The sequence below is a fragment of the Puma concolor genome, chromosome B1 (assembly GCF_028749965.1).
Source record: "Puma concolor isolate L17-30 chromosome B1, mPumCon1.1.hap2, whole genome shotgun sequence".
Taxonomy (NCBI): Eukaryota; Metazoa; Chordata; class Mammalia; order Carnivora; family Felidae; genus Puma; species Puma concolor.
Genome location: NC_141670.1, coordinates 106,059,139 through 106,086,831, shown reverse-complemented (window position 1 = coordinate 106,086,831; position 27,693 = coordinate 106,059,139). Strand labels below are relative to the sequence as shown.

General features: G+C 37.6%; 1 protein-coding gene and 1 long non-coding RNA gene across 3 annotated transcripts in view; both read left to right on the top strand.

Annotated features, from left to right (window-relative positions):
• Window positions 1-27,693, top strand: part of SYNPO2 (synaptopodin 2) — a 175,027-nt gene that overhangs the window by 5,974 nt on the left and 141,360 nt on the right. The window lies entirely within an intron of this gene.
• On the top strand, window positions 7,500-16,855 carry LOC147581793 (uncharacterized). The gene is made up of 2 exons (XR_015250277.1): window positions 7,500-10,385; window positions 10,638-16,855. It is a non-coding gene; the product is annotated as an uncharacterized LOC147581793 (long non-coding RNA).

The following is a 27,693-nucleotide window of genomic DNA, read 5'->3' as shown; positions in this document are numbered from 1 at the left end:
AGCTCTTAGCTAGGGATTGGCAGGTGCAAGCTGGCATCCTGAGGGACTGTTAGAGGGCTTGGAAGGGAGCCTAGCAGGAGCCCTATTTCCCAAGTTAGGGAACTGTGGCAAAGCTCTCCATGGCTCTTTGAAGAAACTATACAAGTGCCCTAGCATCTGGACGCGGGCCACAGAGTGGACAGAGATGGCCACTCAATATTAACCAGAGAGAAGTGCAACAACCAGGGAGAAATGCCACCTCATTCAGTTATGAATAAATATATCTACCATCCCCCCCTTTCTCCAATCTTCCTGCCTTCAACTTGGGAGGAGTTCTAGAGAGGCAGAAAAAGAACAGCCAACACCCTCCTGCCCACACCAAGCCCTGGAGCACAAACCGGCCATGGTGCTTAGGGAGAGAGCCTAGAGACAGACATTAGATTGAAGCTGTAATTCAGCTAGACTGTTTTAATAACCAAAAGCCAACAGAAATGCATGGGATTTCTGACCAAAGTATTATTAAGGGAGGGATTTGGTTTTATCATAGTTGAAAGCAGTTACTGGAAGACATGAAAGTCTCCTGTTTATAACTGAATGAGTTGACACTCCTCAAAGACATCAGTTCCGTAGGTTCATATTATCAATTACATGCATTTCATGTATGTTAGCTTGAAAATTTACCATCTTCATCACCCATAGAAGGAAGGTGCCTACTTTCAGTTAGTCTAAAAAAGTGTTTCTCGAACATTACTGTCGGAGTCCAGAACTCTCAATTTAAAAGTAAGTACTCAGGGGTGCCTGTGTAACTAGTGGGTTGAGTGTCCAACTCTTGATTTTGGTTCAGGTCGTGAACCCAGAGTCGTGGGATTGAGCCCTGCGTTGGGCTCTGTGCTGAGCAGGGAGCCTGCTTATTAAGATTCTCCCTCCCCCTCTCTCTCTCAACCCCCTACCCTACCCCCCAAAATTGAAAGTAAATACTCTGAACTTTTATTGGATATTAATCAAGGTGATTGTTGTTCTTAATGAAAGTTTTTGCAAGTCCAAAAGTCAGTATGTAATGTCATTGTGACATACATATTTATACCTATCTAAATAATATTTGTATGTTTCTCATGACAATGGTTTTAAAATATGAGCTTCCAAAATAATTTAAACTACTTCTATCAGTTAAAAAGTGTTCAAGAGTAAGAGCTAATTTATACATTTAGCTAAAAATACTTCACATGTGTATATCTTACAATCGTCCAAGTGCGTTAACATGTGTTATCTCATTTGATGCCACGTGAATAGACAAAGTTTTATTATCCTCAGTTTTTGGATGAAAAAACTGATTCTGAAAAAATAAATTATTTGCAAAAAGATTATATAAAGCAGTTCAAAGTCAAATGTAATTCTTTCCCTATGGCAGGGGCATCATGCCTCTCTCTGTATCACTTTGGATAAAGCGAATGGGCTATCATTTAGTAATGCTGAAAACTGCCATAACTTTGACTTGGAGTTTTTTTTTAAATTTTTTTAATGTTTACTTATTATTTTTAAAAAAAAAATTTTTTTTCAACGTTTATTTATTTTTGGGACAGAGAGAGACAGAGCATGAACGGGGGAGGGGCAGAGAGAGAGGGAGACACAGAATCGGAAACAGGCTCCAGGCTCCGAGCCATCAGCCCAGAGCCCGACGCGGGGCTCGAACTCACGGAGTGTGAGATCGTGACCTGGCTGAAGTCGGACGCTTAACCGACTGCGCCACCCAGGCGCCCCAATGTTTACTTATTATTGAGAGACAGAGAGAGACAGACCGTGAGCAGGGGAGGAGCAGAGAGAGAGGGAAACACAGAATCTGAAGCAGGCCCCAGGCTCCAAGCTGTCAACACAGAGCCCGATGTGGGGCTCGAACCCACGAACTGCGAGATCATGACCTGAGCTGAAATCGGACGCTTAAACGATTGAACCACTCAGGCGCCCCTGATTTGGAGTTTGTATGAAATAGTATGTCACCATCTAAGACTTAACTCTTAAAAACATTTATAACAATTTTTCTTTTAATAGGCTCAGGGAGAAGGATTATGGGAAGTGTATCTCCAAGATCATGTGAATTGAGAGACAAGACTGGAAAGCAAACCAGTTTAATTATAAATAAACCTAAAAAATACATGGATTCCAAAAATTTTATTGTATCTATTCTAACAGATTAATGATGAATGCCATGAGATTTTTGTAACAGGAAATGGGGGGATGCCTGGGTGGTTCTGTTAGTTGGTTAAGAGTTGGACTCTTGATTTTGGCCCAGGTCATGATCTCAAGGTTTGTGAGTTCAAGCTCTGCACTGGCAGAGCTTGTTTGGGATTTTCTTTCTCTCCTTCTCTTTGCCCCTCCCCTGCTTGTGCGTTCTCTCTCTCTCTCTTTCTCTCTCTCTGTCTCTTAAAATGAATAAACTTAAAAAAAAAAGAAAGAAAAGGAAATGGAGAACTCCCGCATTAGCCTCATTAAAGAATCCTTAAGAAGGGCTCCTGGGTGGTTTGGTTGGTTAAGCGTCTGATTTAGGCTCAGGGCATGATCTCGAGGTTCATGAGTTCGAGCCCCACGTCGGGCTCTGTGTTGGCAGTGCAGAGCCTGGAGCCTGCCTTGGATTCTGTGTCTTCCTCTCTCTCTGCCTGTGCCCTACTCGTTCTCTGGCTCTCTCTCAAAAATAAATAAGATTTAAAAAAAAAAAGAAAAGAGTCCTTAAGAATAAATAGCTTCATGAAGTTAAAAGCCTTATATGAGAAACAAAATATATTTGATGTTTGTTGTATATTTCATTGTTTGACCACCTCAATGAGAACATATTTATAGTATTGAATTACCTTAGGCATTTTATTTTTTTAATTATTTACCATTCTTTGTCATTATGAAAAAGTATAGTTGGCTAGGTTCTCAACAAATTGTCTTCAGTTCTTGTGAAATCCATGGATATGTAGCAGATCTTTGGTGATAGTGGGTATAGTTTGGTGTTATGACAGTCTGGATGTAGTTTTCCTTAACTGGGTTTTATTTTTTTTTTTAATTTTTTAATTTAATTTTGAAAAAGAGAGCCAGAGTGCCAGACACAGAATTTGAAGCAGGTTACAGGCTCTGAGCTGTCAGCACAGAGCCAGACGTGGGGCTCGAACTCACAAACTGTAAGATCGTGACCTGAGCGGAAGTTGGACACTTAACCAACTGAGCCACCCAGGCTCCCTGACCTTAACTGGCTTTTAAATCCAGTGTGTTTCAGGGGCGCCTGGGTGGCGCAGTCGGTTAAGCGTCCGACTTCAGCCAGGTCACGATCTCGCGGTCCGTGAGTTCGAGCCCTGCGTCAGGCTCTGGGCTGATGGCTCAGAGCCTGGAGCCTGTTTCCGATTCTGTGTCTCCCTCTCTCTCTGCCCCTCCCCCATTCATGCTCTGTCTCTCTCTGTCCCAAAAAATAAATAAACGTTGAAAAAAAAAAATTTAAATCCAGTGTGTTTCAGATAAATATACTAAAAAATATCATAGGTTTGCCATTTGAAACATTGCGTGAAAGATCCTGTGAGTTAATTATGTAACAAATAGTTTTCCTAACCTTGGTCTTGGGTGTTTAGAATCTGCTCATCCATGACTAGCTTTTCCACTTTTATTTGAAAGTAGTGTGGGTACTGGATTGATAAAACAATGGGGTGGGTGAGTTTTCCTGAAAATAAATATAGGTTTATATTCTGTCTAATTCTGTCTAGGCAACATTTCTTCTTTTACTGCTCTTCTTTCATTCCTTTAATTTTTTTTTTTTTAATTTTATTTATTTTGATATAGAGAGCTTCAGTATGAGCAGGAGAGGCAGGGAGAGAGACAGGGAGACAGAATCCCAAGCAGTCTCCAAACTGCAGAGGCCGACATGGGGCTCAATCTACTGAACTGTGAGATCATGATCTGAGCTGAAATCAAGGGTCAGATGCTTAACCGACTGAGCCACCCAGGCATCCCTCTCATTCCCTTTATCAAAATTTGCCTGGCTTGAATTTCACCATTTTAGGATACAGATTATTTTTTCCCTAAGAAATTTATAACAACAGTCAATGTGTATCATTTTCCCCAAACATCTTACTACCTTTAACAGTATTTTCTGGAGATAATTTTTATTTAAGAAACTCATTCATATATAATGTCTACTGGATGCCAGTCACTTCTTTAATCACGTTTTAAACATGATGAGATAATTCTATGAGGTTATCCCTGTTTGAGATCCCCATTACAGAAGCACGAGGTTAAGTGACTTCCCCAGATCACATATGTAGTTAGGGTAAACCTGGGATCCACACCTGGAGACTTTGACTCCAGGATTTGTATTCCACACACACAACTTTTGTGGGTCTAGTGTAGTTTACTTTAATAATTTTCACAAAGGGGTATAAACACAATGGATTTAGGTGGTACTGTCCTCCATGGCTCTTATTCTGTTTCCTGCTTTATGTGTCTATGCTTACTACTTCAGCCCAGGCCCTTATTCTTTGTCCTCTAGCTAACTATAAGCCTTTTAACTGTCTCCCTGCTCTAGGTTTCACATTCCTCAGATTTGTGCTACAGAGAGCTGCCAGAGAGATTTTTCTAAATCACCTGTTATATCACTGCTTGAATTACTTCAAAGTCTCCCCATCATAGTCATCAAAAGAACCATAACATATAAAAAAATCTTATTATGTACAGACAAGTAAGCACTTTATGACTTCTATCATTCACAATAGCGTTACTGTCTCCCCTTCCCACGCCCCCACCCCCCCACCCCCCCTCCCACACACACAGATGAGGAAGCTGAGACTTAGAGAAGTTAACTAAGTAATTTAAGATCACATAGCTGGTAAATGGCAGATCCAGGACCGAGGCCAGTTGGATGCTCCCTGCTCTATGGCTTGCTCACTGGCTCATGGCTCCACTGTAGCACCCATAACCCTCCATGATCTGGTCCCTACCATACTGTCCAGCCCCATCACCTGGAACTCCCCTAAATGTGCACTTAGCTATTTGAAAATATGACAGTTCTGTCGGAATGCTCTGCCTTTCTTGCTACCAAGATTCATCCCTGCTGTGTCCTTGGCTGGAGGGCTTGTCCACCCCTTCCTCTGGCAACCACCCTAATACCTTGGAGACATTTTACTCATTCTGGACAACTCTGTTCAGAGTCAGTTCTCTAAGAGATTTGACTCAATTTTCTGGTTGTAAGTAAGCACTTGCTCTGCTGTGTTGCCTTTGTCACACATACCTTTCACCTCATGCCTCCATACCCTTCGCTGCCTGTGGCTGTAATTTTTGCTCACATGTCTGTTTCTTCCATTCGACCAGAGGTGTTCAAAATGTTTTGATTGTGCCTCTTTAAGTAAAAGAATTTTCAGCATATCCCATTTATATATCACGTACATATAAATGATGTGTATATATATATATGGAATGTATAAATGAGATGTTATTGACATACATATGTAATGCTGTGCTAATATTTTAGGTATAGTTTCCAAAATATCAAAAAAATTTAAAGAACAAAATAAAGATGAAATCAGCAATATTTTAAAAACTGATTTTATTTTACTTTGACAACACAAAAAAATCTTCTTACTCTTACAGAATGAGAAGCAGAATGTTGTTGTTGTTGTTGTTGTTGTTGTTGTTGTTGTTTTGTTTGGTGAGAACAATGTGATTGACAGACTCTATGATTCTGAAAATTGTAGTGTGACCCCATGCGGTGTAATTCAGAGGTCTAGTAAAATTTTAGTTTATTTTAACACTTGAATCTAAAGACTGTCATGACTGAAAAAGATAACCTTTTAACATAGGTAGATCCATATTAAAGAAATTAAACACTAACTGAAAATTAGTTTTCATTCCCAACTGATAATGCAAATGTTTTTGTTGTAATATGATGAGTAGATCTCCATCTTCCCTACTAACCATGACTTGTTCTCACAAACTAATGAGAATAGGCTACATTTTAATATTTTAGTGTTACAATCTCACTGATATTTTTTATTTGAAAGATTGAAAGCCTGTTAGAAATTCTTTTTTAAAAAAAAAAAAAAAATTAAAAAAAAAAAAAAAGGGGCGCCTGCGTGGCGCAGTCGGTTAAGCGTCCGACTTCAGCCAGGTCACGATCTCGCGGTCCGTGAGTTCGAGCCCCGCGTCAGGCTCTGGGCTGATGTCTCAGAGCCTGGAGCCTGTTTCCGATTCTGTGTCTCCCTCTCTCTCTGCCCCTCCCCCGTTCATGCTCTGTCTCTCTCTGTCCCAAAAAATAAATAAACGTTGAAAAAAAAAATTTTTTTTAAAAAAAGAAATTCTTTTTTTTTCCTAGTTAAGTGTGCAGATATGAAATTTTAAAGAGTAACAAACACACTTAAATAATTTTCAACTAGAAAAATCACATAGTGATAGAAACATTATAACAGTTGTTCAAAATCTTCTCCTCTCTGTTTCTTCTATTTCTTTTTTTTGGAAAGTTGCTTTCAAAGCAATTAATTGTAAGCCGGACGTACTGTATTTATTATTCTAAAATACAGGCCAGGTAACTGACAACTAAGAGCCACTTATTATTCCAGAAAAGATCAACAAATTTGGAGTATTCATTTATGTGATGAATAAAACTCTGGGACATCTTTAGCTTCTACAACTCTTACAAAAATTTGCAAGGTTACCACTTGAACCTCAGTGATACAAATTTCTATGACACAAAACTTTCCTGGTCACTCCCTGTATCACTGCAACATGTTTTAAGGATTCCAGTATATTTTACATGTGAGTTTTTATAAAATTAATCATATTGATGACATCTGTAGCACTTTTGCACTCTGTCTTCAGTTTATTTTGCTGTACAAGCTTGCCTTCAAATTATGCACTGAATGAATTTTATGGGAGGCACCTCCATAACCTTACTCTAGAATCTTTTCTTTATTAAAGACTGTTAAAACTGCTACTTTCTCAGTGGTTTTATGTACATTTTTTTCCATAAGACATTGATTCTTTAAAAATTAAATAACTCATTAATTTCTGAAAGCTTCTCTCCATTTTCTTCCTTGTTGGTTCTCCAAAAGAATAGTTCTTCATCTGTGAAAGTATTGAAATAGAATCCAGAAAATACCATAGGCTGGGAAACACCAGAAACATGTTCTTTTATTTAACTTAACAATAAACCTTCAACATGTAGTTTGTTCTAATATTATTTGTACCAATTTCTTGGGTTTTTTTTTTTTTGCATCTTCAACAATATTTGCTTCAACAAACATCTCAGTTTGTTGCCAGTTGTACTGTTTAGCCATTTTTTTTTTAACGTTTATTTATTTTTGAAACAGAGACAGAGCATGAACGGGGGAGGGTCAGAGAGAGAGGGAGACACAGAATCGGAAGCAGGCTCCAGGCTCTGGGCCAGCATCAGCCCAGAGCCCAACGCAGGGCTCGAACTCACGGACCGTGAGATCGTGACCTGAGCCAAAGTCGGACACTTAACCAACTGAGCCACCCAGGCGCCCCTGTATAGCCATTTTTTAATTGCGTCCATGAAGAACTTTCTAAATATTATCATTTGATTTAAATTCTGTAAAGCTTTAAATTGAATATTGTCTGACTTCAACCATTGTTGAAAAAATAAGTCTAGAATGTTTTTATGTTATGGATGCTTAGTTATTAAATATCTTCTTAGTTGACTACTTGACACTAACACTGGCTGCCATAATTGAGGACAGTGAGGTAAAGCTCCTCTCCAACAACAGTGAATATAAATCCATATTCCAAATAGTCTTCTTGGTAATTTGGCATATTTTACCTACCTGTCATATGAATAGGCAGTGATGGTTTTTAATCTCACAATATGGCTGATGAAGAGTAGGATTATAAAGAAGGGTTAACTCTTCAATACTCTTGTTCTCTCATGCTTGAAATAGAAGTGTTATCTTTGTTAATAGCTTCCTTTCAAGAATATTTTAAAACTTTTCTCATTTTGTGAGTGTGGAAACTGGATAGTAACACGGGGATTCACTTAATCAAGCACTGTAAAACATGATACATTATACTATGCTAGAGAAAATGAGCATGTGAGGAAGCACATTTCCTTGCTGCTGTGTTGGGAGGTCCTCAGTTCAGTGAGGTCACCTCAGGTACTGTATGAAATTCATAACTGCTTGGACCAGACTAGACCAGGGTACCTATTTCAGCCTTTACAATAAGGTAAATTAAACATTAGTTAGCACTCATTTCCTTCTCATTTCTTAGATGAAAATAAATGTCCATAGGCATTCCAGTTGGCTTGGCAGATATGTGGGGGAAGCCTTCCAGGTGCAGTACCCTACAAGTACAAAAAGACCCTGGGACAGAAACATGCTTGGCAAGATCAAGGAATCCCAAAATGCCAATGTAGCTGGCACATATTTCCATGAGAAATTGCTATAAGAAGTCCAGTGATAAAAATGAAAAACTCTCTCCCCCGGGAACCCTGACCATGTGGTTATTTTCCCATGGTGAAATGATTAACATAGTATCCTACTAGAACAACTTGGAACTGTCCTCTTCCTGTTTCCTCCTCATCCATTTCAGCTTTTCATAATGCAGCAGCCTACTGACCAGTGTCTGGAACACTTTATTTAAATGAATAATTGCCATTGCCTCTTATGTAGAAGTTTGGTTAAAAATTATATTAAAGTAATCTTTCTCTGCCTCTGAAATTGATTCTCCCAGTGTGAGGAGAAGAATTTAAGGAGTGTCAAGGAGAATTTGATACATAGATCCTGTTTATTTTGACCTTGATGTCAGGGTAAAGAAAAGTTTTATTATATTTTCTAATGTGTCTTAATTTCCTTTCTTCTTCAAAAAAGAGGTCATTTTATTTAGATATTGTTTGAGAACTGACCCATTGAAAGGACGAAAGCATTTGTTTTCATTTGTTTTTATTTTTTTAATTTTATTCTTAAAAAATTTTTCTTTTAATGTTTATTTTTGAGAGAGAGAGAGAGAGACAGAGAGAGAGAGAGAAAGGGGGGTAGGGGCAGAGAGAGACACACACACACACAGAGAATCCGAAGCAAGCTCCAGACTCAGAGCTGTCAACACAGAGCCCAAAGTGGGTCTAGAACCCAGGAACCATGGTGTCATGACTTGAGCCTAAGTCTGAGACTTAACTGACCGAGCCACCCAGGCGTCCCTATTTTTTAATTTTTTTAAAATGTTTATTTTTATTTTTGAGATAGAACGTGAGTGGGGGTGGGGCGGAAAAAGAGGGAGACAGAGGATCCAGGGCAGGCTCCGCACGCTGACAGCAGTGAGCCTGATGTGACACTCGAACTCAGGAACTGCAAGATCATGACCTGAGCCGAAGTCCAAGGGACAGAAGCATTTTAATACTGGCTACCATTTCTATGTATCTTTAAGCACATTTTTTTCTGAGACTTAGTTTCTTCATCTGTAAAATGGGGTGCTATGTAATGGAATTGCTGTTTTTGTAGATAAAAAGTGTCACCAATTTGACAGGATGAATTTGAGATCCAAAGAACTGGTTAATAATATCTTTTTTTTTTAATATTCATTTCTGAGAGAGAGAGAGAGAGAGAGGGTACATGAGTGCCTGCATGTGAACAGGGGAGGGAGGTAGAGGATCCAAAGCGGGCTCTGCACTGACAGGAGAGAGCTCAACACAGGGCTCAAACTCACAAACCATGAGATCATGACCTGAGCCAAAGTCAGACACCCAACGGACTGAGCCACCCAGGCACCCCAATAATGTATCTTACCATGCTTTGTAAGTATTGTGTATTCAGATATCACCTGGCACATAGTAATCATGCAGTAAAGGAGTCTGTTATCATCATCATTATTCTAATTAGAGGAAGAAGTAACTGTCTTCCATACAAGTTTATTTTTTCTTCATAAATTAATAAAGCACTCAACCAATTCTTTGTACTCCCAGTATATAAATGGAAGAGCACAAAAGGCACATAGAATGATATGTGATGTTTCTTTCACTGAGTGCCAGTTTTCTTTTTTGATAAAATGCAACATTTCACAAAATGTTTGCAGTATCAATTACTAACCAAGATTTCTTTGTTCTGCAGTTTAACCAGTAACCAGTTTAAGGCAATGGGTCCTGAAGTTGTACATTTTATAAGGCCAAATAAAATTAAATGATTGTCTCACTTAAAAATAGTACAGATTTTTTAAAAGGAGAATACCCGACAATATAAAGAATTGCATGAAGTTATGCTGAGCTCTAGACTCTGACTGGTTCAATCATACTAGACTCTGTGCCTTGGTTTCCTCCTTTGTAAAATGGGGATAGTGTTAGGACCTATCTCTAAGGATTATTTTCAGTGATAGAAAAGTAAATATAAATTATTTCACAGAGAGGGAACATTCAATGGTTTTAAAAAATTACAAGTATCACCTTTGTGGTTTTTAAATTTTTATTTATTTATTTATTTATTTATTTTTTAATTTTTTTTTTCAACGTTTATTTATTTTTGGGACAGAGAGAGACAGAGCATGAACGGGGGAGGGGCAGAGAGAGAGGGAGACACAGAATCGGAAACAGGCTCCAGGCTCTGAGCCATCAGCCCAGAGCCCGACGCGGGGCTCGAACTCACGGAGTGCGAGATCGTGACCTGGCTGAAGTCGGACGCTTAACCGACTGCGCCACCCAGGCGCCCCTTAAATTTTTATTTAAACAACTTTTGTGAAGTTGAAGGAATAGCTGCTGTCTTCCATGCAATGCCTTTTGAGATCTGGATCTCAATGTCATTGGAAGGGCCCCTGCAGTCCTTGGGATCCCTCCCTGTGAGATGGCATTTAATGGTTTCAGAATGTGGCCTTATACTGACTGAGTAAGCCATGCCCCTTTCCTTGGAAACAGCATATGGAAATCATCACAAAGAAAAGGAATCATTTCAAGTGCTTTGAAAATATAAAAGAAAATAAATTGTCCCTGGTAAGTAAATATAGGACACTGATCTCTGAATAGTTAGGAAAATTCTGTGCCAAGGCCTTTGGCAAAGGCTAATGAGCATTTCATTCCCTCCCCCACTCACCCCCGCACTCTTGTCTTCTAAATTAGAAGAAGTTATTACTATATAAGGCTGTTTTTTCTAAGTAAATGATAATACATTAAGCTCTTGGTGTTTTTAGCTTTCCAAACAGTGGTGAGTTATTTTCATCAGTCAAGCTCAAGCTGAAACGAAAAACAAAATTTGTGAAAGGCTCAGGCCTTGGGAATCAGATACTACCTTAGAAGTCCCCTTTATTTGTATTTCTTTTGTGAAAAATATAATATTTCCCATCAGATGGTGCTTAGCATGACTGATATTAGATTGAATTGTGTAAATATTATATTACATTTATTGGCTGCTGCAGGGAGTCCAAAAGCAGTGATCCATTTTTGGGTCTCCAATCTTCTGGCTGCCTGCCCGCCAGATGGAAAAATGTGGATCAGAACGATTTCATCCTGAGGCAGAGCTGCTGCGATCTGGAAGGGAAGCACTTCACCGGATGCTTCCTCTGTGCCTAGATGACCCTGTGGCTTCATGTTGAGTGAGTTACCAAGGTTCCTTCAGGGCTGAGAGTAGACACAAATTCAATTAAAGATCCCATTATGATGTTTATTCCTTCCTGTTCTTTATCACCTTCAGGACCCTGACTCTGTGCTCCTCTTTCTTATTTGAGAAGGAAAATTCCTTCTTCTCAGTCCTAACTGCGCCCATTATCTTAATTCCTATTTTTCAGTCTAGTTCTTTTTATGCTTCTCATTTCTCACGTAGCTTCCTAAGCAAATTAAAACATCAAATCTGATGTTGCTTTATCTGCAGAATACACAGGATATACTGTGTGTGTGTGTGTGTGTGAGAGAGAGAGAGAGAGAGAGAGAGAGAGACAGAGAGAGACAGAGAGAGAGAGAGAGATTGAGAATAAACAGGAAGTTATGCATAAGTCATGGAAAGGTAACAACATACTGGATTTTTTGATTCAGGCATAAGATGAAGTAGTATGGAGAATTATTTTGTCTTTGTAAGCATTTTCCAGGAGTGTGCTTGCAATAGTCATAGAAACTCTTTTTTAAGTTTTTTAAGACCCTTTACCTCCTTTCACTGTTTCTGGTCTGAGCAGCTTTCTTCCTCCTGTGAGGCTGTTCTCATTTTCTCCCAACACAACATGCTTATTCTTTCCCCAGTCCTCTGTAACTTTGCCCATGATCTTTTCTGAAGTAGGATGTTCTATTTATTTCTCCCAGGGACATGGTAGGTATGCAATAAAGACTATTACTTTTTAATTGATCAATTAATACTGACTCCTGTTTTTAATTTACCAAGTGATAAAATTACATTCAGGCAAAAATAAATACATGTTATTTGAGAAAGTTTATAAACTTCATCAGAATCTTTAAGGATGAAAACAGGAGTTGAAGTTCACAGTCTGCATCAAAGGCAAGTGGGAGCCTGAAGACACTTTTGCTTCAGGATTGAAGAAAAGGGTAGAGAGCAGGGAGAAGGGTACAGGGATGGCAGGGACAGGGGTCTGTAGCACAGCATGAAACAAGGACCTCCTTGCTTTAGGTTTTCACAATACTACTAAACTGGAACTCTTACTCAGGTCCCGGTGTCCTGGAGCCAAGGTGGCAGAGGGTGACATCAGGGCATGATAAACCTTCCTATTTTGCACTCAAACAAGCAAATATTACTGTTCTGATGGAGACATTTTCATTAGTATTTCTAGTTAAAATATTTTCATTTTTCCACATTTATATTGGCACCTTACTCTTTGAAAGCAAGACCATAGTCATTGGCATCTTCTAAAATAGCGCTCTTCAAGGTAGATGATATACATATATGTTACATAGATGTGTAACTAGGTACTTAAGTCAGGCTTATATAATCATTGAAAGGTTGTTGTGTAAATAAGTGAATGACTGGATGCACATTTGTTATTCTTTAGTGTGAGAACGGCAACCACTGAAGAGCCTGGTTTTGCTGAAGCTTTGTCTGATGCTTTTTTAAATGAGCAATTTATTTAAAGGGTAATTAGAGTAATAATATATATGTTTTATATGTGTGTGTTCATATTTTTATTTGATATTATGTAGTAACAAGATACCAGTCCAAAGGGTGCAGTGAAAAGACTGAACTGAACAGGAAATCAGGAGGCCTGAATTCTAGGCATGGGTCTAACTTGACTTTACTCTGTGACCTTTAAGTATGATGTCACTAAAACTATCTGGCTTTCAATTTCTCTATTTATAAAATGAAACATTTAGAATAGATGATTTTAAGGTTCATTTCAGCTAGAATCTATTTTAAATCAAGAAGATAATAGGTGAAAGAAACTGCGCATGAATGGTCATATTTTTTCCGTTAATTTGAAAAATAAAGCAGTATTGTTTTTGGAAAGGGCAGTTCTTTTTTTAATGTTTATTTATTATTTTTTTTGAGAGAGAGAGAGAGAGAGAAAGAGAGAGACAAAGCCGGGGAGGGGCAAAGAGAGAGGGAGAAAGAAGAAATCCCAAGCAGGCTCTGCACTGTCAGTGCAGAGCCTGATGTGGGGCTCGAACTCATGAACTTAGAATTTATGACCTGAGCTGAAACCAAGAGTTGGATGCTCAACCAACTGAACCACCCAGGGACCCAGAAAGGGCAATTCTTTATACAGCATTTTATGGGAATTTGATTTGTCTTTTTCCAAATTATAATTTACCAGACATTTTGTAAAGAACAAAACAAAACAAAACAAAAAAAAAAAACAAGATAAAACAAACACTTTGAAAATTATATCAATTTAATGTGTTCTTTCACTAGATTTTTTTTTATGCTTAAAATTGTATTTCAGTGAATTACCATTGAACTCTGCATTTCTTATGCTTCTTTATTTTGGGGAAATATTTGATTCTTTCTTTTTCTTTATATTTTTCTAAATAATGAGAGTTCCTTAGCATATGCTAATATAACCAATATATTTTTAAAAATATCATTAAGAATTTGTTGACTTAAACACAATTGATGTTTTTAGAAATGTAACTTCTTTACTCAGACTGTGGATCTGACATGATTTATAACTTTAAGTTTTGTTCTCTTTACCTTACTAGAAACCGCAAAGAGACGGTGGATGTGAACCATCTCAAGTAAAACCACTCATTCTGACCTAGCTCTTAACTTCTATGAAGTATTTTAATTAGATGGGGGAGAGGGAATGTATTTGATATTCCTCATCTATTCCTTAAACCTCTCTCATTTGGGGGGCGCCTGGGTGGCTCAGTCGGTTGAGCATCCGACTTCAGCTCAGGTCACCATCTCGTGGTTCACGAGTTCGAGCCCCGTGTCAGGCTCTGGGCTGACAGCTCAGAGCCTGGAGCCTGCTTCGGATTCTGTGTCTCCCTCTATCTCTGCCCCTCCCCCGCTCATGCTCTCTCTCTCTCTCTCTCTCTCTCTCTCTCTCTCTGTCAAAAATAAATAAAACATTAAAAAAAAATTTAAACCTCTCTCATTTGGGAAAAATGTGTCAGAAAGAAAAAGGAGAAAGTTTTTAGCATAGTTGGACTTCATTAGTTTAGTTCCCCACCTCAAAGTGCAGGATTTTGAATCAAATCATGTCTCCATCCTACAAGTGGATTGCTCATGGTTTATGTTTTTTATATAAAAGGAAAATAGCTAGAATTCAAGCCGGCTTTTATTTTTGGATTATAAATGATGACACATTGTTATTGTAAAAGAAAAAGGATTCAAACATTTACAGAAAAGCATAAAAATAAAGTAAAAATATTACAAACCCCAAATGACACATTATTAACATTTCAGTGAACAATTTTTTAGACCCCTCTCCCAGTTCATGAACTACTACCTTAAATCACACTTACATTCAATTCTATGTGAAATGAATGGTACTAAATGTACTTCCTTATTAAACAATACAACATGAATACCATGCTGTGTCAATGAATATTGGTTTATATCATAATTTTGAAAAAATTTGAAAACATTTGTCTTTTTGAGAGACAAAGAGAGACAGAGCACAAGTGGAGGAGGGGCAGAAAGAGAGGAGACACAGAATCCAAAGCAGGCTCCAGGCTCTGAGCTGTCAGCACAGAGCCCGATGCGGGGCTCGAACTCACAGACCGCAAGATCATGACCTCAGCCAAAGTGGGACACTTAACTGATTGAGCCACTCAGGCACCCCCTACATCATAATTTTTAATGGCTACATTATATGGACTCACCCTAGTTTATGTAATGCATTCCCTATTGAACATGGAGGTAATGTCTAACTTTTCGCCATTAAAATTAGTGCTTATATCTATAAAATATATTTGTGCGCTCTTCTGATCATTCATATGAAATGGATTCCTAAACTTAGAATTGTAAGTCTGAAGGTATGCTATATTTTAGTTTTGGTGAAAATGAAGACTACCTGAATAAATTTGAGGGCAACTATTATACATAAAGAGAAATTTTCTTATTATGCATATGCTACTCATTATTATACTGGGTATATAATTATATACTGGGTATAATTATTATACTGAGTGTAATGTTTTTTAGCTGATAAAATAAGTAAACATAAAGGTCAAATAATCTATGTAACATATTTTCATTTTCATATCTAATCTTTTAAAAATACTGGTACTGATTTGAAACTTAAAACGTGTCTTGAAAGAAAAATTTTTGATAGAAAAAATATCCCACTTGTTTCAGTTATATTAAATTTCTGGATAGTTTCAGGATAAAGGATAAAAATTTTCAAAAAAGTGATGAGGGTCTTAAAAGTAATGGACACAAGGTATTAATGCCTATATTTATGATATCTCAATAAGGCTATTTAAAAGACCAAAAAAAAAAAAAAAAGAGGGGGTGAGAAACAAGAGAATTTATTGGAATTATACCAGTAACCACCACCCTTATCCACCATTCTCATTGAAGGGCACTCAGTAATGCAGTATTCTTCCAGGCAAAGCCCAAGGTATCTTTTCTCTAAAGACATTAAAAAAAAATGTGTGAGGGGGTGCCTGGGTGGCTCAGTCGGTTGAACGTCCAACTTCGGCTCAGGTCATGATCTCATAGTCCGTGAGTTCGAGCCTGCGTCGAGCTCTGAGCTGACGGCTCAGAGCCTGGAGCCTGCTTCGGATTCTGTGTCTCCCTCTCTCTCTGCCACTCCCCTGCTCATGCTCTGTCTCTCTCTGTCTCAAAAATAAATAAAAACATTAAAAAAAAAAATGTGTGAGGAACATGAAGGCATTTCGTGTGGATAATAGTGCCCCAGAATGAAGACTTTCTCATTCAGGCACAGGAAGAAATGGCTTGTGGTCTGAAGCCTGACACTGTGCTGTTCCTCAAACACACAAAGCTTCTAGTTAAAAATTGTACAAATGGGAGGCTACCCAAGGATTACCAAGCATGTGAAGAGAGTCAGCAAGATGGAAGGGAAAGACCTAAATATGTAAATGGTAAACATGACCCTAGAGGAAACAGACAATTTTGGGAATAGAAACATTAAGAAAAAAAAAAGAAAGAAAGAAAATGCCTAGTGTAGTCAACAAGATTCAATAAAATTTATAACCATAAAAGAAAAAGGATGATTTACATTGATCAATTAACTACAAATAACATGAAAGAATAGAAAATATGGAAAACAAAGTTGAGATAATCTTCCAGAATGCAGATAAAAAGACAAAAAAGTATACAAAAACCATCCAGAAGATGCAATACCTAATAGAAGCCCCAAAAGAAGAGAACAGAAAATGGATGGGAGGAAATGATCAAGAACTGGAAAAGACTTTCTTAGGCTTCCAGAAGGACAAAAATAAATTCATCTATGAAGAACGAGAATGAAAAAGAAATAATATTTCTCATGATTAACCTTGGATATTAGAAAACTAAAAACAAAACAAAGTAAACCGGAATATATTTCGAAAGAATGTATGGAGATAAAGTAGTTATACATTAAAAAAAAAAAAAAAAAGTGTTAATGCCTAGGGTATTAGGGTTTGCAGCTTTCCATGGAGTTATCAAGAGAGGATAATCAGATAAATCAGATTTCAAAAATCCTATTCTAAAGGAACACCTGGGTGGCTCAGTCCACTGAGCATCTGACTCTGGATGTCAGCTCAGGTCATGACCCCGGCAGGGGTTGTGGGTTCGAGCCTTGTATTGAGCTCTGTGCTGGACGTGGAGTCTGCTTGAGATTCCCCCTCTCTCCCTCTCCCCTGTTCGTACTCTGTCTCTAATTAAACAACATATTGCAAAACCTCTATTTAATTTGTTTAATTTTTAATATAGTTTATGTATTTTTGTGTTAATATAGTTTAAAGGTCTTTTTTTGTTCTTAGAAAAGGAAAATTTATTTTGTAAAAGATCAGGCCTGTGTAATATAAAGCATGGAGGAATGACCCCCCTCTAGTCCACTGTTCAGTTCTCTGGCACAACAGACAACTAGGCACAACAGCAGCCTAGCCTGGAGCCTGTGTCTCCAGGAATGACTTTGCGCTGAGATATGAGTGCACGGCTTATATGTACTCTCAAAAGTACTAGCGATTGTAAATTCACTCTGAGGGAAACATAATTTATATGAAAGACAAATCTCCTTTCATGGAAACATGGAAAGGATGGGAACTTATATACATGTGGACCATCTAGTCCATTTACATGGCCGTTAGTTAGTTAGTTAGTTAGTTAGTTAGTTTATTTATTTATGTTGACACTTGGTTTATTTCTGTGGCGGTAGCGGAGCTGGTCCTGAGGTAGCCCAAGCTAAAAACGTATCCGTGCGGGGCTTGACCTGCAGGCCTGTAGGAGTGGACATGTTTGGGTGTGTGAGAGAGGAGCAGAGCCTGTCGGAAATGGAGATGCCGGTTTCCTGGTCTTTCCCAGGGACAACATCTGGCAGTTGCAGGAAGAGATTAGGTGGCAGCAATAGGAACTATTTTCTGTGAAACTCGGGGCCTTAGCTCTACCGGAGTCCAGGTGACAGTGTGTGACACAGCACTGTGGAGGGGGGTGTTCCCGCCATTCCTTCTCATGGGCAGTGAGGCTAGGGCAGAAGGAGGGGTGACAAGGGCGGAAGACACTGCAGTGTAACCCCTTGAGGGCTTTGCAGCTGTACAGCTTTGTACACGGGAGACACAACTCTTCTGACAGAGAGGCAGCTTTGTCTTGGGGGCCTCTGCAAAGAGTGGTGGATAGGGGCGTCCAGGGATGGATGGGGGGCTACGCCTATCCGCGGGAAGGTGGGAGCTCAAGCATGTGAATTAACTCTACCTGAGCATGGAGGAGGTTGCAAACTTCCAGTTATTGGCGTCCCCGGGGGCATTGTGATTATACTTATATCTGTGTGATTCCCAGAGTACCAACGGCCTGGGTCCATATCTCTGACTCCTCCCACAAGTTGGTATCCACATACCGAAAGCTATCTGTAAACTAAAATAACTCCAAATGAAATGAGACAGCAATTGCACGATGGCATTTACTGATCACTCACAGCGAGCTCTGGGTCTCACCCATGTGTTGAAAACAGATGAACTGAAGATGATGCCCCACCCCGGTTTTTTTCCATTTTCAGTGTCTGTGTTCTGCAGTGACCCCCAAATCATTAATCTAGCTAAAGTATTGAAGGTTCACCAGTTCTGTGTTGCTGCCTTTAGATTCTGTCTTTGCAGCAACACAGGTTGCTGTTTCTCACTCTTGATTTAGCTGTAAAGGTTGCTCCAGGTGCAGGGAGAAACCCTGACATTGTAACTGCAAAGGCTTCCTTTGAACCCATTCCTCCTTTGGATAGGATGGCATTATGAAAAAGGATGTCAGTGTAGAATGCAGACGATATCACTCAACCTTTCCTTTTCTGTGTTGCCTTCTGTCCCTTAATTTGCTTTTGACCTTGCCTACACTCATATCTAAAAGAGGAGCCTTGCACTGGGGATTTCCAGTTTCACAGCATTCAAAATCAATCTTCATGAGCACAAATGCTTAGAAATGACTTTAATTTGGTGTATGTGCATGTGTTTATGGGAAATATGGTGTTTTTAAGACTTGCCAGTCTCAGTTAATTGATAAGAAGGGGAAACTTGTGCATGGATGTCCAAAAAAGAGAAGAGTGCTTTTAGGGATTAAGTGACTTTAGAGGACTTCAACTGACTACCTGTAAACATTTCATAAAAGGAGTTACATTGTTTAAAAGCTTAGTGTGTGGGTGGATGGGTTGTAGGGGTGGGGGGACCCCTATAGGATAGTTTAAGATAAATTAAAGAGCACAGCGCCAGAACAAATCTTTCTTTCTTGTTCTATGCAGCCATTTCCCCCCTAATAATCTTTTAAAGTCAGCCCAGTCATTTTAGTGAATCCTTCCAAACAAAATCTGAGTACTTTATTTTCTAAAACTGTCAATACCTCATATTGTCAGTGTGTCTGCATTTGGTATTTGATCATATCCTGTTAATTTATTTGATTTTTCACAAGTGTGTAGTTTCTTCCCCCAAAATGCTAAGTCACTTAAAAGACAGGGAGTATATTTTACGTTTCTTTTTTCTCATGGTTTCTTACACGTACAAGACCCTCAATAAACACCCAAGAAATCTATTCTGGATTTTTCTATTCATCATCTGTCTCTTAGTTCTTTCATTACTGGGTACCACCGTTACTGTCATATGGATAGAGATAAGAAAATATTTTCATTTAGGAAAGTCTGATGGAAACATAGGTGGAATTTTGAAGCAAATTTCTTTGAATTATTGAGATTGCTATCATTTTATGCTATCCTTGGTTCCAATATCATGGATAATTGGAAATTGCATGTGTTATACCTCCATGAACTTTCTTGGGTATCCATTAATATGGATCAGTCACATAGACTTCTCTGCTTCTCTCTTATAAACTCCAGATGTATGTCTGAGATTAATTCAATCTTTGTTTTTCCCCCTTCACCATTTGTTTTTCTATTGAATCTAGTCACCTTTCAAGCAGCTGGAGTGGAAATATCAATATGTTCTTTTGCCTAATCCTTTGTTCTTTCTTTCATTGTTTTATTTTCTTCGTGCATGCATAAAAGTTTCTTGGCATGCTCCTAAAATAACATTAAAAACTCTACACTCTGTCTCTATAGTTTGCAGGATATGTCTGTGTCAAGAGTCAAAGGAATACTTTTTGCGTGAGAGGGCATAATGAAGGTCTTGCCATTTCACCATTGTGGGAAGAGTTAAGAAATACTAACGTTTAGAGGCTCTGTAGATCATTAATTCTAGGAGTTGAGATGAGACATGTACTGAAAATCATTTTATTTACAAGTCTCATTTTTCACCAGAGATCTTTTTTTCTCCCTTTATAATAGATGTGTATACAATGAGAACACAGGCTTATTTCATAAAGAGAAATTTCCCTTGAGGCACAGGCATGAATTAACAGGTTACACCAATTGCCAGGATTAAGTCTACATGTGAAATAAGATTGATTGCAGAATGCAACAACTGAAAAATAAGGAAAGTATTAATGGGATTATAAAAATTTAGAGTTGAAAGAGACCTCTCATTTGATGCAACTGGTCTGTAGATAGAGGACTTCTTTTTACAACATCCCTGGTAGATAAACAACCAGCCTTTTAAAAAATAGTTCTGGTAGGGGCGCCTGGGTGGCTCAGTTGGTTAAGCGTCCAACTTCAGCTCAGGTCATGATCTCACAGTCTGTGAGTTTGAGCGCCCCATCGGGCTCTGTGCTGGCAGCCCAGAGCCTGGATCCTGCTTCAGATTCTGTCTCCCTCTCTCTCTGCCCCTCCCCTGCTCATGCTCTGTCTCTCTCTGTCTCAAAACTAAATAAAAAACATTAAAAAAAAATAGTTCTGGTAATGGGACCCAATGAAATCTAAATAATTTATTGTTGGTCACCATTACTCAAAGAAAAATTTTCTTTGTATTCAGATGAACTCTTTTTCCTTATAATTCTTGCTCATTGGTTCAAAGTCGCCATCAGTGAAATATAGAATAAATGTAATCCTTCCTATGACAGCTGTTCAGATAAAGACTTCTAGGAATGTCAATTGTTCTTTCCCTATAACTTATCCTTGTAATGGAACACATATACTTCAAAGCTTTAGCTGTACCGGGGATTTATTTAGTTGGCTAAGCTCACTAATTAACACTGAGATTCAGCAGTTATAAAATAGTCCCAGGCATCATTAATAAAGAAAGTGTTGAGCTAAGTGCATGGTTATCGTTTATGTTTATAGTTTCAACTTCATACTAAGAATTTTTTTCATGTGATTTTCCAAATTGTGCCCACTATCATTAGGGTTGCTATTTCAGGGTAAAATCAACCTACTTCCCAGATTTATGGATTCCATGTAATTTTTAGCTTCTGCTTCTGCTATTCATTTTAATCCAACAAGCATATTCACCATTTGCTTTATGAAAAGTACTATTTCAATACGTTTTTCCAATACCATGAAGCATTTCTCCATATCTCAGCAGACACTGAGTATCCTACAAATTTGACTCAGTTTTGAACTGTCTACCTGGAATAGCATCAGACCCTACAGGCTGAGGGCTCCGTCCTACGAGACTGCCACCTCTTTAGGCAATCACAAGTCCAGATTGTTTTCTATGCTTTTGACCAAATGGCTACAAATTAGAGGCTCTCAAGCCCCCCCTCCTTGGTTTGGGTTAATTTGCAGAGGGCTCACAGAACTCAGAAACATTTACTTACACTTATCAGTTTATTATAAAAGACATTATAAAGGGTACAGATGAACAGTCAGATGAAGAGGTACACAGCGTGAGGTCAGCAAGGGTCCTGAGTGCAGAAGCTTCTCTGTAGCCATGGAACTGGGGTATACCACCCTCCCGGCAAGTGGATGGATCACCAACCTGGAAGTTCATCAAATCTTATTGTGCATGAGTTTTTATAGAGCTTAATCTGCAGTGCTCCCCTTTTCCTTCCCAGGGGTCGGTGGGTGGGGTTGAAATTTCCAGTCCTCAAATCACTTGGTCTTTTCTGGTGACCACCCCATCCTGAGGCTATCTAGGTATCCCACCCTAAGTCACTTCATTAAATAAACTCAGGTGTGCTCACAAAGGCTCCTTGTGAGTAACTAAAAACATTCCTATCACTCAGGAAATTCCAAGTGTTTAGGAGCTTCATGCCAGGTGTCAAGGACAAAGACTAACTATATTTCTGATTATACCACAACTATGCTAGATTTGAGGTGAATAAGACATTGTCCTTGGTTTTTAGAAACTTAAACATCCATGGAAGAGGCAGCTTTATAATTATTATACAAGATACCCAGGCTTTAAGGATAAATATGTATAATATAAAATAAAAATCATGAATAACCCAATTCTGTATGGTAGCATCATGGAACACTACAGTGGAATCACTATTCAAACTAGACCCTGAATTGGACAAAGCCATTCCAGGCCTAGGGAGCCTGGAGTCCATTGAACAAGGACACAAGAGCTGGTAACAATAAGGCATGTTTGGTGAATGATAAGCAGCTGCAGAAACCAGAACTGAGACATTGTTCATTTCTGGTGTTATGGTGATCTCTTTTATGAGTATTCGATAAATCTTTGTGAATTATATATAATACAGAATGCAATCAGATAGGATTCAGAATGTTCCTCTTTGATACCTGAGCCTTCTTTCCTTTATTGTTTTGTTTTCTTTGTACATGCATAAAGGCTTGTTGGCATGTTCCTGTGATAACATTCAAAAAAATCTACACTCATTTTCCATAGTGTGCATGAAGTCTAGTTGTCACAGTCAATAGGAAACTCTTCATGAGAAAGACTGTAATGAAAATCTTCCCAGCTCACCACCATGGAAAGAGTTAAAAGAGACTAAATTTAGAATCTCTTAAATTTATTGTCTGAGAAGTTGAGAAGAACAAGAGATTAAAAGTCACTGTCTTCTTCCTTTCAACTCATCATCTTATTTGCTACAAAGTCTTCCTCTCAAATTCATATTAAAGATTTTTAAACAGGGGCATCACAAGATCTCCTGTGTGCTCAGAAAGATGACCTAATGGCAGCATGGAGATGGCTTGAAGAGTGGAGCTTGGAGGATAGAGAACAGCTAGGCAGAGTTTATAATACTCCAGTGACAGATAATGAAACTAGACTAGACTATAGCACTGGTCTGGAAAAGAAGAAGCAGACAAATTAGAAAGATACAGGATGTGGATGGCAGGAATAGTGGGCAATAATTTGGAGGATGGATGTGGCATTTATTGAAATGTGTAGGAGGAAAAGTTATGAGGAAACATTTATGAGGAGCAGTTATGAGGAAAAGAAAATCAATTTAATTTGAATAAATTGAAGTTGAGTTATCTGTGGGACACCCAGAAGAAACTATATAACAAAGAGCTAAGAGAGTCAATTTGGGCTCAGGAGAGTGGCCAGTGCTAGAGGAAATGTAGGGTTACTAGTTGAAATGGATGAAGCAACAAGCAGAGAACAAAAGATGGAAATGTGAAAAGACCAATATATAAAGTATGGACAGAGAAAGAGGAGACAATGAAAGAAGTTAAAGGAGGTCACTGGAGAGCTAGAACACAAGCATTTCTGATAAGTTAAGAAAGGAGAATATTTCAAAGAATGGGTTATCAGTTACAAAGGAAGAAGACTGTAAGACCATACCATACATACCTGGGAGGTTGTTGGTGATTGTTTCTCTCTGTAATGATAGAGACTGAAGTCATGTTGAAGGTGGCTGGGAAGTGGATGGGAACCAGAGGAGAGCACATGGAGAGCATGTGCATAGACAGCTGTGTTTAAAATTAGCAGTGAAGGAAGGATAGCAAATAAGATATGACTGGTGAGAAGACAGGAGGAGTAAAGATTACATCTATTTGAAGGAGAAGATGGTCCAGGACAGTGTTTTTTCTGGAAAGAGAAAGACAGAAAAAGAGTGTAAGTAAGAAAAAGCAGTTACTCTTACAGCAAAATCAGAGGAGTTGGGAAGGATTAAATCCATTGAACTTAGTGCTAAATGTGTTGGTATTTTATATATTTCATTTTGATGGTTGGAAGTGTTTTTTACATAATGAGAAATATTAAATGTTAAAAAGTCCTATAAAAGAAAAGAAAAACGAATAAGATCATTATCTGAAAGCTTGCTAAAGCATTTGAGTCGTGGACTGTGGAATTAATTAATTTATTTATTTATTCATTCATTCATTCATTTAAATTAAACTTTTTTTATACTTCGGACAACATGAGCCCAGAATTGGAATAATTATACTCCTCAGTTCATAGCATATTTCTTAAGTTATTTTTAATAATATCATAAGCACAGATGACCCCAACTCTCGAAACAAAAACTAAAAAAATGGCCTACATCTAACATTATGCCCCCCTCCATAAATCACTCTACCTTCATAAATCACTCTACCTCTCCCCACCTGAGATGGTCATCATCTTGAAATATGTATTCATCATTACTTACCTTTGTTTTTATGGAATATTTATGCATACTTAAGAAGTAGGTATTTTAATTTTTATTGTTTTTAACTTTAAAAAAAGGTATGTTTTATGTAGTCTTTGGAGACTTTTTTTTTTCTCACTTAAGGTATTGTCAGTAGGATGTATGTGTATGGCTGCAATTCTGGTTCATTGGTTTTGCAGAATTCCATTGTGTTAATAAGCCATAATTTACTCACCATTTTGTTTTGTCAGTGGGCATGTGGGTTGCTTCAGGTTTTTGCTATTGTGAATAGTACTAATAGAACGTATCTCTGTTGCACATGGGCCAGGATTTTTTTTTTTTTTTAGTTGTATATCCAGGAGTGGAATTGCTGGGTCATATTTGTGAAAGATCAGGTTTAGAAAATGCCAAATTCTTTTTAAAACAATGCATGAGTTTACAATTTTATCAGTAATGTATAAGACATCTTGTGGCTATACATTTTTTCCAACACTTGCTATGTTCAGAGTTTTTACTTTTGTCATTCTTCTGGTTGTAAAATGGTATCTTGTTATGGTGTTCATTTGTATTTCTTTGACCATCATGCAAGTTGAATATCTCTTCATACGTTTACTGGCTATATGTGTTTTCTCTTCTGTGAATTGCCTGTTAGTATCTTTAGGATATTTTTTATTAGGTTATTTGTGTTCTTCATATTGACTGGTATAAGTACTTTACATTTCCTTTATATGAAACCTTGTCAGTTGTATGCACAGTGAATGACCTCCAATTTTACAACCTGTCTTTTCATGTTATTTAAGGTTTCTGTTGATGAATAGAAATTTTAATATAATCAAACATAAACATAAATATTTTTCTCTTATACTTAATGTTTTTGGGTCTTGTTAAAGAAACCTTTTATGTATGCCATGCTCTAAGAAATATGCATTTATATTGTCTATAAGATCTTAGTTTTTAAACTATTATTTTAGAACTTTTTTTCCCCCAAGATGTTTTACCAGATATGTTTTTTAAATAAACTTTTTATTTCTCTTAGGTAATGCTGTTCTTTAGATTACAGAGCATTTTGGTTGCTTAAAAATTTTTTGTTTCAGTCATCTTGGAGGTTGAAAGTAATTTGGTTAAAAACAAACAAAAAAGGGGTGCCTGAGTGGCTCAGTTGGTTAAGCATTCACCTTCAGCTCAGGTCATGATCTCACAGCTCATGACTTCAAGCCCTGTGTTGGGTTGTGTGCTGACAGCTCAGAGCCTGGAACCTGCTTCAGATTCTGTGTCTCCCTCTCTCTCCTCCCCTACCCTGCTCATTCTCTCTCTCTCTCTCTCTCCCTCTCTCTCTCTCTCTCTCCCTCTGTCTCTCTCTCTCCTTCGGTCTCTCAAAAATAAATAAACATTTAAAAAAATTAAAAAACAAACAAACAAAAAACCCCCTTAGATTCAGAGAATTCTATCATTGCAATTCCCTGACTGAATAATGGTATCAGGATGTTTTGACTTAGCAGATGGGAATCAAGTGTTTTAATTTTTGATTTCTTTTCAGGTATAGTTTTGTTGCTCAGCTGAGAGTAGAAAGAAAGAATTTAGTCAAAAACAAAACCTATTTTTATGCTATATAGATATGTGTGCATATATGTATATGAGTGTCTCATATTATATATGACTTCTAGGCAGCAACACTAATAAAATATTTCAATCTGTAAGAATGATTTTGTGTTACTGAATAAACATTAATTACTTGTGCTTTTAAAAGAAGAATTTCCTTATGTCAGGAGTCACTTTCTAGATCATTCTAAGACACTGACAAAAAAGATTAGTGTTGGAAACATTTTGATACAGTGTAAGGAGAAGAAAATGATTACAAAATTTTGGAAACATAGGTAAATATCCAGCCACCATGTACTAAAATTTTATATTCTCTCATTTCAAATTCAGAGAATGAGAAGAGTTACAGAGAAGTTCAAACTGAAGTGACAGTTTTCCCATCAAATTGTTGAGTCAAAGAAGAGGTTAGTTGAATGGTGCCTGCTACATGACCCTTCTTTTAATAATCTTTCCCATTTAGCTTTCTATGCAAACTCTTTGCAAAACCAATTCCTTTATAAATTTCCTAGAAACTGCAGGTTCTCTTTTTTCACTTAAAAAAAAAAACAAACTTCTTTAACAAAGTAGCCAAAATAAATAATTCCAAACTGCAATCAGATGTTTTAATGTTTACAGAAACAAAGCCATCCTTTTATTTTACCATCTTACATTATAGCCAGGTGCATATATTTATGTAATGTGTTTATATAATAGAGTATGGTATAGGAAAAGCATTAAACAAACCTACAGATGTATTTGGCTGGGTGGCTCATCCGATAGGTCATGTATTTTGTAGTATTCTCGTTTTCAGTTGTTGAGACTATGTTCAAACAGAAACAGAAAGAGGTTTATCTCTAGAAACAGGTTTGATTTCCTTAAAAGGCAGTTGTTTCTTTTTTCCTTTGCTTCTCTGGAGAATTGGCTACAAACTGGGAATAGTTATCCTATGACTCATTTGTAGAGCTGCACTACAGCATATAGAGTTCAGATAAAATTATAATGAAATAGACCCTCGTAAGACTATGTGGAACAAGAGAGTAATTTTTAAAAGGAAATTTTTAAGATTGTATATTCTTAAATCTACTTTGTAGATAAAATAAGTTGTTCCTATTTTTAAAATGACTTAATCTAAACATTGGAATAACATTTTCTTTTGCCTTTTTAACTCAATACCTAGTTTTTGTATTTGACAAAAGGCATGACACATACAGTTATATTAGATAACGATAACTTAATTCTTACTCAAGTATTTTAGAGGTAATTCAATGACTATTTTAGATTTCCTAGGCCATCAAATTACATTTTAAAAAATAATTGTACCAATCAGACTTCATTGGCTAAAATTAAGGCTATTATAAAATTAAATATACACTTAATATAGCAGTATCAAACATTAGTATCAATTAGCCAGTTTTAGCACAGTGCTTCCAATGTGCTGTGTACTCTTAGAATGCAGACACTCCCTTACCCTTGTGCACAAAGTGAGATCTTTAAAATATTTCCTGAATACTTATTCAAAAAGGCTTGCTTATTGGACACTTGCATTAAGTGAAGAAGAGCAAATATAAGGCACAACCATGACAGAAAGTACTAATCATTGTACTCATTATTCAGTGCCTTGATTGGACCCTCTGTGTTCCTCAAGCTTGTACTCTACCAGCCATTTGCAATTGATTAAGGTTGGACTTTGAGCCAAAAATCTCTTCGCAATCACCATACTTAGCCATAGTTTGTATATTTT